Source organism: Mesoplodon densirostris, chromosome 6 (genome assembly GCF_025265405.1).
Source record: "Mesoplodon densirostris isolate mMesDen1 chromosome 6, mMesDen1 primary haplotype, whole genome shotgun sequence".
NCBI classification, from domain to species: Eukaryota; Metazoa; Chordata; class Mammalia; order Artiodactyla; family Ziphiidae; genus Mesoplodon; species Mesoplodon densirostris.
In genome coordinates this window covers 88,343,940-88,355,373 of record NC_082666.1, presented here as the reverse complement: position 1 = coordinate 88,355,373, position 11,434 = coordinate 88,343,940, and the positions used below count along the sequence as shown (strand labels likewise).

Here is an 11,434-nt window from a genome sequence, read left to right as displayed (position 1 = left end):
AGTGGAAGCTCCCTGAGGCCCACAGGTGCCTCCCTAGGATGCAGGAGACCTGGGTGCTGGACCTGTGATCACCACTGTTTAGCCATGTGACTTGGAAATACATCTAGCCTATTTGGATTCCTTAGTCTGAAAGGGAAGGTTTTTTTTGGCAAGATATTCTTGAAGTTTACTTTTAGTTGGATAACTCCTTGAAATAATTCCAAGAATGAATGTTGGATTTAAAATAGTTAGCTACAATATTGTGAGTTGACAGCAAAAGGCTGGCATTTTGGCTTAGTGTGATGCCATGTTGGAAGCAGCATCTATATAAATCTGAACTCCAAGTACAGTTGTCTGAAAACTGAGAAAGTAAAGTTGACAGGACATCCACTCTTTGTTAGTATCTTTATCAAATACGGTATCAATGAATCTGTGACCTTGGAGATATATTCTAATATGCAGTTATTTCTGAATATTGTATATAATCACATGAGAGAGAGAGAGAGAGAGGAGCACAGGAGAGAAATGAGAAACTTAACTTTTAAATTTCTTAGTATCACTAAGAGCTAGAAGAGTTTGTTTTTTTGTTACAAATCCAGTCTTTTCAAATGTGCTAGTTGGGAAATTTCCATCAACTTTTTCTTTGTTCACCATCAGATGAAAGGAACCCAACTGTTCACAGAGTAGTGAGTTCGCAAGATTATTCATTTATACCAGGGCAAGATGATAAATGAGCACAAGAGTTTCTCAAATGAGAAGTTTTGGAAGGATAATTTCACTTATCTGAAATTTTATGAAAACCACTAAAGTTGGCCCAGTAAGTCATTCACCTCAATCACCTGTGGGACCAGTCATTCCTCAGATGAAACAACAGTAACCACCAATCACCACCACCACCACCACCTGTGCTCGGTGCTGCAGGCCGCTGCTGCTCACAGGACTAATTAGGGCTGTTGTTAGGGTTATGCTCTCCCTGATCCTTTTCACTGAAAATGAATCACTGTCTTTACAAGACATTCTTCTTGCCTTGTCCTTTGTGGTGTGGTTTTATTTTACCCTAGACTTTAGCTTGAAATTCAGTGGCTGATAGGGTGTGAAATGGAACCCAACATACTGTGCAACATGTACAAGCTGAGTGGTGCCAGGGACCCTGGGGGACAGGTTGAAACCTTCTTTAGCCTGGAATCTTTAGCCACAATGAACTGGAAATTACTAATGCTTCATACACAATAGCCAAGCCGTCATGAGCAATTAAGGAGCAGTGGTGTAATTGACCTGATTTGAGGATGCAGGGCAGCTGAGCACTTCTCCCTGGGGCCGGCTCTCCCGCTGAGCAGAGCAGATGGCCATCTGAGGGATTACAATAACAAGGGCTGCTGAATAGTCAAGTGACCAGTCAGGGTAACCAAGGGGACTGGGCAGTCAGATTTCTTCTGGATGAATGGGCAACCCAGGCCTAACTGAGCCATGCCATATGTCCCTGTTTCTGCCACCCCCGTGCCCTCTCCCAGGAGTGTTCCTTCCAATGCAAAACATAAGGGTAAGGGATGTGTCACTTCAACAAATTCCTGTATGTTGGCACTATGATGAATGCTGGTAATGAATAAGATGAATAAGGAACAAGGAATGACTTCAAGGACCTTGTGATCTAAAGGGGGTGGACCAAACTTGAGTGCAGGTGAGTATAATCCAAGTCTTACTTTCTAAGTGCTTCCACAGCGCGTACCATATGACTGCAAAAAGAAAGATAATTTCTTACTGAAGAAGATGTTGAAAAGAGGTGACAGTTTCCACTATATATTCACTAAAAAATGGCTCTGTGGTTCAATACATTTCAGAAACCCCACCTAAAGATTTACAATACACATTAGCATATGTGGTATATTCTAAATTTTATTTTCTAAATAGGAAATACATAATTCAAAATTCAAAATATCTTACCTATATCCCCCAGGTACTCGGTTTCCTCAATGGCAGCGACCACTTTTGCTAGTTCTAGTGGACCCTTCCAGGGATATGTTGATACTGTGCCTATGCATATATGAGCACACATGTTTATATTCCGTTTTTTCTTTACACACAAACTTGATGTTTTTTCACTTAAAATGTATGCTAAGAATCACACCTTATCAGTCAGTTTTGAGCTTAATAACTTTTTTAAATGACTGCATCTAATCCCATTGTATGAAGAGTTTTCCCATTATTTATTTAGCTTTCTCCCTACTAAACATTTTTGTGTTACAAACAGTACTTCAATGAATATTCTGGTAAATGATTAATTTAAATATGTACGTGTTTATTTGTAGGAGCAGTTTCTAGGAGTAGCATTGCTGGGAAAATGAGTGTGTTTATTTAAAAATTTTTTTTATTGAAGTATAGTTGATTTAAAATGTTTCAACTGAATCAAAGTGATTCAGTCATACATATCTATCTATCTTTTACAGATTCTTTTCCATTATAGGTTATTATAAGATATGGAATACAGTTCCCTGTGCTATGCAGTAGGTCTTTGTTGTTTATTTTATATATAGTAGTGTGTATCTGTTAATCCCATACTCCTATTTTTTATCTCTCCCTGCATGGTTTATTATTTTTAAAAATCCTGATGCATTCTGCTTGCTAATATTTTTTTGATATTTGCATCAATATTTGTAAATGAAATTGGTTTATAGTTTCCTTTTTTGTGGGTGCTATCTTTGTCAGGTTTGGAACCATTGTTATACTTGCTTCATAAAACTTATCTGGGTGACTTCCTTTTACAATTTATTTTCTGGAAGAGTTGAAATAGTACTGGAGCTATCTGTTTCTTGATAAATAAGTCATGGGGAGGTAATGTACAGCATAGTGACTATAGTTAATAATATTGTATTATATTTAAAAATTGCTGAGAGAGTAGATCTTAAAAGTTCTCTTCACAAGAAAAAAATTGTAACTTTATGTGGTGATGGGCGTTAACTAGATTTCTTGTGGTGATCATTTTGCAATATATACAAATATTGAATTATGTTTTACACTTGAAACTAATATAATGTTACAGGTCAATTATATGTCAATTGAAAAAAGGTTTGGTAGAATTTTTTATAAATTTTATTGAAGTATAGTTGATTCACAATGTTGTGTTAATTTCTTTTTTTTTTTACATCTTTATTGGAGTATAATTGCTTTACAATGTTGTGTTAGCTTCTGCTGTATCACAAAGTGAATCAGCTATATGTTACATATATCCCCATATCCCCTCCCTCTTGTGCCTCCCTCCCACCCTCCCTACCCTACCCCTCTAGGGGGTCACAAAGCACCGAGGTGATCTCTCTGTGCTAGAATTTCTTGATAAAGGCATCAGGGCCAGTTACTGTTTTGAAGAGTAACTCTTACACTTTCTCTCTTCTTTTCTATTTAATTGTTATGTTCAAAATATATTCTGCCTATTTCACTTTGATTTCTTTTTGGACTCCAGAGTCGTTCCTGAAAATTTTGTTATAATCTTGTCTTCTGTGTCTTACTCCTTGTGTTTTCTGTTGCTGTATGAAAATGGCTGTGTATTATTTATTACAAAGATATTTGTAATTTTTAGATCTTCCCTGTGAAGTGTACCCTTTAAATAATATTTGCTCTAAACCCAACCTTGTCTGAAATTTTCCTCTATGTGTATTTACCCAATAAGCGTCTGCTAAGTTGTTTGCCCTGCCTCACATTCTCTTGGTCCACTTTTCACTGTTGTTTCACTTTTCAGCTGTAGTTGCAGCAACTGGCTCCCTGTATGTGTAATCTGAGCACTCACCTTGTCTGTAACACGAAGCTATGCATCTGTATATACCTGCTCAGCTGTTATTATGGGCAAAAATTCATGACTAGTGGGGGACAGGGGGACAATGTGTAAATATTCTCCTTTTCCATCTCTTGGGTGGACAGTTTTGAAGTATATTCATGTGGCTGCACAGAGCTCCCAGCGGGATCATACCTAGGTGCCCCAGGGATAATCAGCTTCATGACACACTGTTTTCCTATTTCATCTTTCTCAGTCCTCCACTCGTGATCCTTGTGATTACTTCCCCAGATTTACCACCTGGATCAGGCTGCTTTTTCAGGGAAGCCTAGATTAGGACAGTGTCTTTTGAGTTTTGCAGTGAACTGAGTCTTGCCTTGCTTTCCTCTTTTAACATACTCTTATAGTATATGTACAAAACACATAGTATGTTTATTTATATGACATATATTTGTTCTTAATTCTCTTATGTTTAATTCCTTCTGTAAAAATTAATAAACAGAAATCTCAATTAAATAGAGTTGGGAGACTATCAGGGGGAGCTCTCATGGCCTGAACTGACAGCAGAGCCCAACAGGAAGAAGACAGACTCCTCTTCTTTCCTGGCAAGGACTCAGCCAGTGAAAATCCATGGACTCTGTTAATAATGCTCCCAACTTCCTTTTCCCCTCTATAAAAGTGTTCTTCTTCCCTTGTCCTGTGGGGAATTTGCTCATGATTGCAGACCCTGAATTGCAATTCTCTGCTATCCTGAATAAATCCATCGTTGCTGGGGAAGTATCTGGCAGTCTATCTGTTTCAAGTCAACACTTGTATATTCCCTTTTTCACGATAATGATTTGTATATTTCTATGTATACCTGTTTTCAGAGATTTTTCTTTTTGGTTCCAAACTAGTTTATTTAGGGGTTCCATTTTCACTCCTCAATGGATTTTATGTATTTCTCATATGCTTCCTCACTCATTACTTCATCTAGTTCTGAAGGATTACTGAGTGTCATCTTGATCAGCCAACCATCTTCCTGACAAGATTTGTTGACAAGTCCTGGGTTTTCTGCTAGAGCTTCGTTCATTTCAGTTACTTCTCCTGACAGGAGAGTAGAGTTCACCAGAAGCTTTCACACTTTCCAAAGCACCAGCCTCCTCTTGTTTGTTCAATTTTGTCCCAACTTCAGGCAGCCTACGGTAAACACCTCCCAAAGCTTCCTGTGCAAAATTGCTCATTCCCACTGTCCCAACACCATTGTCTGTTGGTACCCACTCACGTCTGTCTGTGAATTTACACAGGGAGATCAGAGTGTGGCAGTGCACAGTGTTTAGACATCAGCCACCCGCAGCCCCCAGGGCCGTGGTGGGCAGGACAAGGCAGGCACCCACTTGGCAGAATGCAGGCTACAGACCCAGGTCCCCACGCTCTGCACTGCCCCTTACCATATTTTTGTTTTAGCAGTTCCTTTTTAAAAACTTCTATTTATTTATTTTTGGCTGCATTAGGCCTTCGTTGCTGCGCACGGGCTTTCTCTAGTTGTGGTGAGCGGGGTCTACTCTTTGTTGTGGTGTGCGGGCTTCTCATTGCGGTGGCTTCTCTTGTTGTGGAGCATGAGCTCTAGGCATGTGGGCTTCAGTAGTTGTGGCATGTGGGCTCAGTAGTTATGGCTCGTGGGCTCTAGAGTGCAGGCTCAGGAGTTGTGGTGCACGGGCTTAGTTGCTCCGTGGCACGTGGGATCTTCCCGGACCAGGGCTCAAGCATTGGCAGGTGAATTCTTAATCACTGCACCACCCAGGGAAGTCCTAGCAGTTCCTTTTTTATTTTTATGAACTGTGGTTGTAGGAGGTCATCAAGAGGATGTGACTGCTGGTTGACCCTAGAGCTGGACCAGGGCAGTGGAAGGTTCCTCACCCCCTCCCCTCTCCTTGCAGTGCACACCTTGCTCTCTGTTCCCACAGTGGGGGCTGTTTTCAAAGACAAAGCCTTGAGAGAGCAATGTTTTGAGATGATCTGGACTCTGCAGGTGACTTAAACCTTGGGGTTTTTTTTGGGTTTTTTTTGCAGTACGCGGGCCTCTCACTGTTGTGGCCTCTCGCGTTGTGGAGCACAGGCTCTGGACGCGCAGGCTCAGCGGCCATGGCTCACGGGCCCAGCCGCTCTGCGGCATGTGGGATCTCCCTGGACCGGGGCATGAACCCGCGTCCCCTGCATCGGCAGGCAGACTCTCAACCACTGCGCCACCAGGGAAGCCCTTAAACCTCGTTTTAAGCCCTCTGTATAAACTTTTAAGATTCTAGTAGGCAGGTGTAGAGTATCTACTTGTTACCGACCTGAGTTCTTCGACTCTTTAATCAATAGAAATTGATAGCAGGCCAGACGAGGAATTCAGGCAAGGCTTTATTGGAGCCCGTGGTGCAGCTCGAGGGCAAAACAACTAACAGGTGCCCTTGCTCACTCTGAGTAGCGTGGGCGAGCAGGTTCATTAAATGGGGTGAGGGTGGGGCCCATGGGTGGGTCGCCCTGGAGGCGTGGCTTATGTGGTCTGCCCACCCCATTGGCAGTGCTGAGCACAGGGATCATGCGCAATACCTTGCTTTTGCTCCCGGCACCTCTGAAGTAGCAGTTGGCTTTCGGCTTTTTTGTATCTTATTGTTTATACCTTGCCCCGACCGCATATGTGTGCAGTTATGTTTGCTCCCTTATAGTTTCTCTGAATTCTGTTGCTGGAGGAGATGTCTGTTCTGGTGCGAGCACTGCAGCACAGGGTCCCAGGTCCCAGCCTGTCTCATATTCGTCGTGCAGCTGCCCCAGACAAGCCTGGTGAGTTCCCTTGCTTAGTTAACCTGCCACCTACTAATCTCACGTGGCCTGTTTCTTTGATTTCTCCTTGCCTTTCTCTGTGTATGGGGGCCAGTTTGTGAACAAACAACTGTACTGTTGATTCCTTTGTACAAGCAATGATGGAATTAGTACAATGTTAACTTCTCCGTTTTCATCTTTCTATTTTGCCATGCGATATTTTTTGTTGACTATGTTATTTTTTTATTAATGTTACCTTTATGTCTTTAAATATATCTATGCCATGATTACTTGATTTATTATACCTGTAGAATATGTTTTGATACTTGGTGATAAGAGACGAAGAAATCCATGCATATTCACTGTCTCTCATTTTCCCTTCCCCTATCAGCTTTATTTACCTATTTTTTGTCCATTTATATTCTCTTTTATATAGCCTCCACATTATTTTAATTTTATGATAAAATGGATTCATTATACATTCATTCTTGTGCCACAGGTTTTTTGTTCATTCTCTGGTAATTTCTATAGAAAACTCTTGAGAACTATGTTTTAATTTTTTATTTTAAAAATTATTTTTCTCTTGCCTTTATTTGGACCAGAGTTTGGTTAGGTCTTATGTCACACTTTCTTTCTTCAAACTTTGTAGGCATTGCTTTGTAGTCTCCTTGTGTTAAGAAATTTGAAATTCAACAATTTTAGTAGATCATGTTTTCCTGTTGATTGTATGTATAATTACATTTGAAGTGCATTCATGTTCTAATTGTTAGCTGTGTTGTCTGTTTTTCTTAGCATTTCTTCATGTTTTGGAGTTTTGATTGAAAGTTTAATTTTGAATTGATGTTTCTTCACACTCCTTTTCTGTTCCCACTCTTCCATGCCTAGGGGTTTAATGATTGACTTTTAGGACTGCAGTCCATAAGCAGGTCTCATTATTCATTTTGTGGCTCCTGCTTCTAAGCAGTATTGGTGAATTCACAGGTGTAATCACTGAGCCAGTGGAGCGCTTGGTTTAGTTTTTGGTTGAGAGACTTGGCCTGTGTTTTTGATGTCTCTAGGCTTTAAGTGACTGTGGTTTCTCACTATTGAGACTTGGCACTCAGTACTGCACTATTTATATGCTAACACTATTGACAATTTGTACCAGATAATTCTGTTTTGTGTGGGGCTTTTTGTGTCTGTATGTGTTGTAGAATGTTTTACAGAATCTCTAGCCTCTATGCAGTAGATGTGAGTAGCATCTTTACATTCCCAGTTCTGACAACCAAAATACTTCCTGACATTGCCAAATGTTTCCTGGGAGACGAAAGCACCTCCAGTGGAGAAACACTGTTCTAGGCAAATGGTGGGAATATATTTCAGTCTTTTGTCCCAAGAGGGAAATAGCACCACCAAAGTCTTTTGCTTCAAGTAATAGCCTGGTTTCTGTCTCTGTTTCCCTGCATGCTGTCACTCTCTTTTTCAGACTTAGAGGTCTACAGCTCATGGCTTCAGCCTGGCTGACCACTTTTCATTCAGAGATGTTTATCTTGATTTTGAGATATTTATAACATTTTTGTATTTCTATTTTTACCTTTATGTATTATTGCTCATTGTTTGGAGCAGAGAGGTTGCATTGAAGTCAGAACTAATGGAGTTATCTTTACTGGAAATCTTCACCACTGTTATATTTATAGGGTGGTCAGTATACTTCCACTTCAATTCAGTCACCACCAAAACAGTGGATAAAATAGGCGTGGCAAGGGAAAGCTAGTATCATATTGTTGAGTTATGATACTCCTCTGTCTACTGTCACCCATTTCTCCCACCATTCCCAACATGCTTGATCTTTCCTATTAGTATACAAACAAACCCTTGTTCTGGTTTACCAAAATATCCCGTGTAATCTGGCTGTGGCCTAGCCCTCCGACATCGTCTGGTAACCACTATAGGTTAGTCACAGTAGGATTCTCTCTCTCTCCCTTTTTTTTTTTTGGCCAAGTTAAGCTCTTTTTTTTAAAAAAAAATTAACTCATATATATACCCATCTTTTATTTTCCAAAGAAAATTGTACAACTTTGCCATAGATTGCTTTCAACAAGGATTAGTTTACACATAAAAAGATGGTGGGGGGTGGAGATTAAAAAAAAAAGAACCCAAAGACTATTTCTAGAAAAGTTACAAGCTCATTCCATTTTAGAACCCTGTGGTGATCTTTCAGTATCTGTGCTCAACTTGTTTCTCCTGGTCATTTAAATATCAGTTTAAATATTACCTTCAGCAGAGTTAGCTATCCATTCAAAAATATCTACTCAATTATTCTCTTACATTGCCCCATTTTAGTTCTCTCTGTATAAGCTTCCAGTCTCCAATATTCTTTTAAATTTGTTTATTTTCCATTTCCATCTACTGTAATATGTAAGCTCCTTGAGGGCAAAGACCTTCTTATAGTTTAGTACTATATTGCTAATGCCAAGAATAAACCTGACCCATAGTTAGAAATTAATGATAAATATTTACTGAATATTGAGGGCAAAGACCTTCTATTTATTGTTTAGTACTATATTGTTAGTGTCTTGAGGGCAAAGACCTTCTACTTACTGTTTAGCACTATATTGTTAGTGCCAAGAATAAACCTGACCCCTAGTTAGAAATTAATGATAAATATTTACTGAATAATAATAAATGCAAAACCATGCTGTGCATGAATACTGTTGAATCTATTCCTTTAGTAAAATTATCCTAAAAGGAGTCTTGAAGTACCTTCTCATTCTCCAAAGTTTTTAGAATAATTGCTTAATAAATTTATTAAATGTGACATCAATCCCATTTTGTCATATCCTAGGCCCATTTTTTATGGGGAAATGTGCAAATAATCTCTGGTGTAGAATGCCTCACAGAGACAGTGTTATCTAAGAGGCAAGCTTAAACACAAATTGAAGATGCTTTCAGTAGTTGGTGACTGGCTCTTTTAAACTTCCTTTGGAGGTCAGGTATTTAGTCTTTAGGTGACCATATGTTGTAGCACATAATTGGACTTAAAACTTTGTTGCATTCTGTTTTGTTATTTATAAAAAATATTAATTATAAATATATAAATTGTTCTAAGGAGCTAGTTTGAAAAATATGTGAATGCTTATTAAGGAATAGATTAATCACTGGTTTCTGTTCCAAATATTTTTGTGGTATTTTACAAAGAAATGTCTTGAGAAGGGAAAGGTATAAGGGCCTGTGAAAACTAGGTTGTCAAGCCAAGAAGTTAAACCTGTATTTCAGTTGATTTATTTGGAAAATGATACTAATAATATTTAATCTCTTCTGACTTTAGATGATGACTATGATAATAAAATTAAATAAATGTATAAGTGCTTTGAACACAGCATGGTAAAAATGCAAGTTATTACTGTAGCTACAACAAAATGATCACAGTAATATTGAGTTAGCTTTAGGATATTAAATAAAGGCTGTAATTCCATGGGTGGCATTTCCTTTTTGTCCCTTGTGAGATGATGTCATCGTTTTAAAAAGCTAGAGGAGCTAAAGCCCTCCAGATTCTCAGTGTATATTGGATACCATTTCAGTGGGCCAACATTTGAGAATGATAACCACTCGATGACCATAAGTAATATCTTTCTCCTTATTACTTTCATTGGTGAAGTTTGTTTCCGCTTTATAATTTAGTTTTTCTTTTTCTTTTTTGGCGGTACGCGGACCTCTCACTGTTGTGGTATCTCCCATTGCGGAGCACAGGCTCCGGATGCGCAGGCTGAGCGGCCATGGCTCACGGGCCCAGCCGCTCTGCGGCATGTGGGATCTTCCCAGACCGGGGCACGAACCCGTGTCCCCTGCATCGGCAGGCGGACTCTCAACAACTGTGCCACCAGGGAAGCCCTATAATTTAGTTTTAAGAATGCTGATTACAGTGGTGACTGTGCCTCAAATTTTGATTCTTTCCTTTTCTTCTTTCTGGCAGTATGAGTCTAAACTTATTCCCAAAGGTTTTGAGTGAAAGCTGATATGCCTAGTTTTGCTTTTGGAATTTAGACAACATTCGAGAGTAAAAAAGTTATTGATGAAAATGTTAGTTAGAATATATTATATCTGCAGGAAACTCCAGATGTACACTGTGCCCTCAGCATTGTTCTTCTGTGATGTAGAACTGTGTGAGAGAAAGGAAGTCCTGGAGTTCTATGTCTGAGAATTGCATTTTGTTTTACAACTCAGTGGTACATCCATACAACTCCCAAGCAAACCAGTTAGTTCAGTAAACACCTGAAAAGTGGTAAAAATGATGACACCAATAAAGTGAATTTCTGTCTCCTTTTTTGTTCTTTTCCAGTATACATACTTACAGACATACATGTACTTTTTAGACAATTGAGAAGGATAAGCTAAGTGTGAAAATTCTTTTTTCTAAAGATGTTCTCTTAAGGGGTCTAGATAGTAAAAATGAAACAAAATATCATTCAATAAGGCAAATTTATTCAGCACCAATAGTGTTTTAGGTTAAAAAAATGTTTACTATAGTAATTTTAATAAAGCACATTTACCTGTTATTAAGAAACTAATTTTATTACAGAGTAATTATTCTATATCTTTACTGACACAGAATATTGCTATCTTTTCATAATTTCTGAGTAGATTTTGACATATGTCATAACATAGGATAAGCTGTGTGAGTCTTTTTTTAAGTGTACAATTTAATGGTCTATTACTGTGCTCACAGGTTATGAGTAACCACTGTCTCATTCTAGAACATTTACATCACCTCAAAATCAAACTCCATTAGTACTAACTCCCCATTCTCTCATTCCCCCAGCTCCTGACAACTACTAACCTGCTTTCTCTCCCTATGGATTTACCATTCTGGCCACTTAATAAAAATGAAATCATACAATATATGGCCTTTTGTGACTAGCTTCTTGC

The 11,434-nt window shown here is 38.9% G+C and overlaps 1 pseudogene; it reads right to left on the bottom strand.

The window, feature by feature from the left end:
• Nucleotides 1-4,658: 4,658 nt before the first annotated feature.
• Nucleotides 4,659-10,866, bottom strand: LOC132492644 (glycine cleavage system H protein, mitochondrial-like; annotated as a pseudogene).
• Between the last annotated feature and the right edge of the window lie 568 nt (nt 10,867-11,434).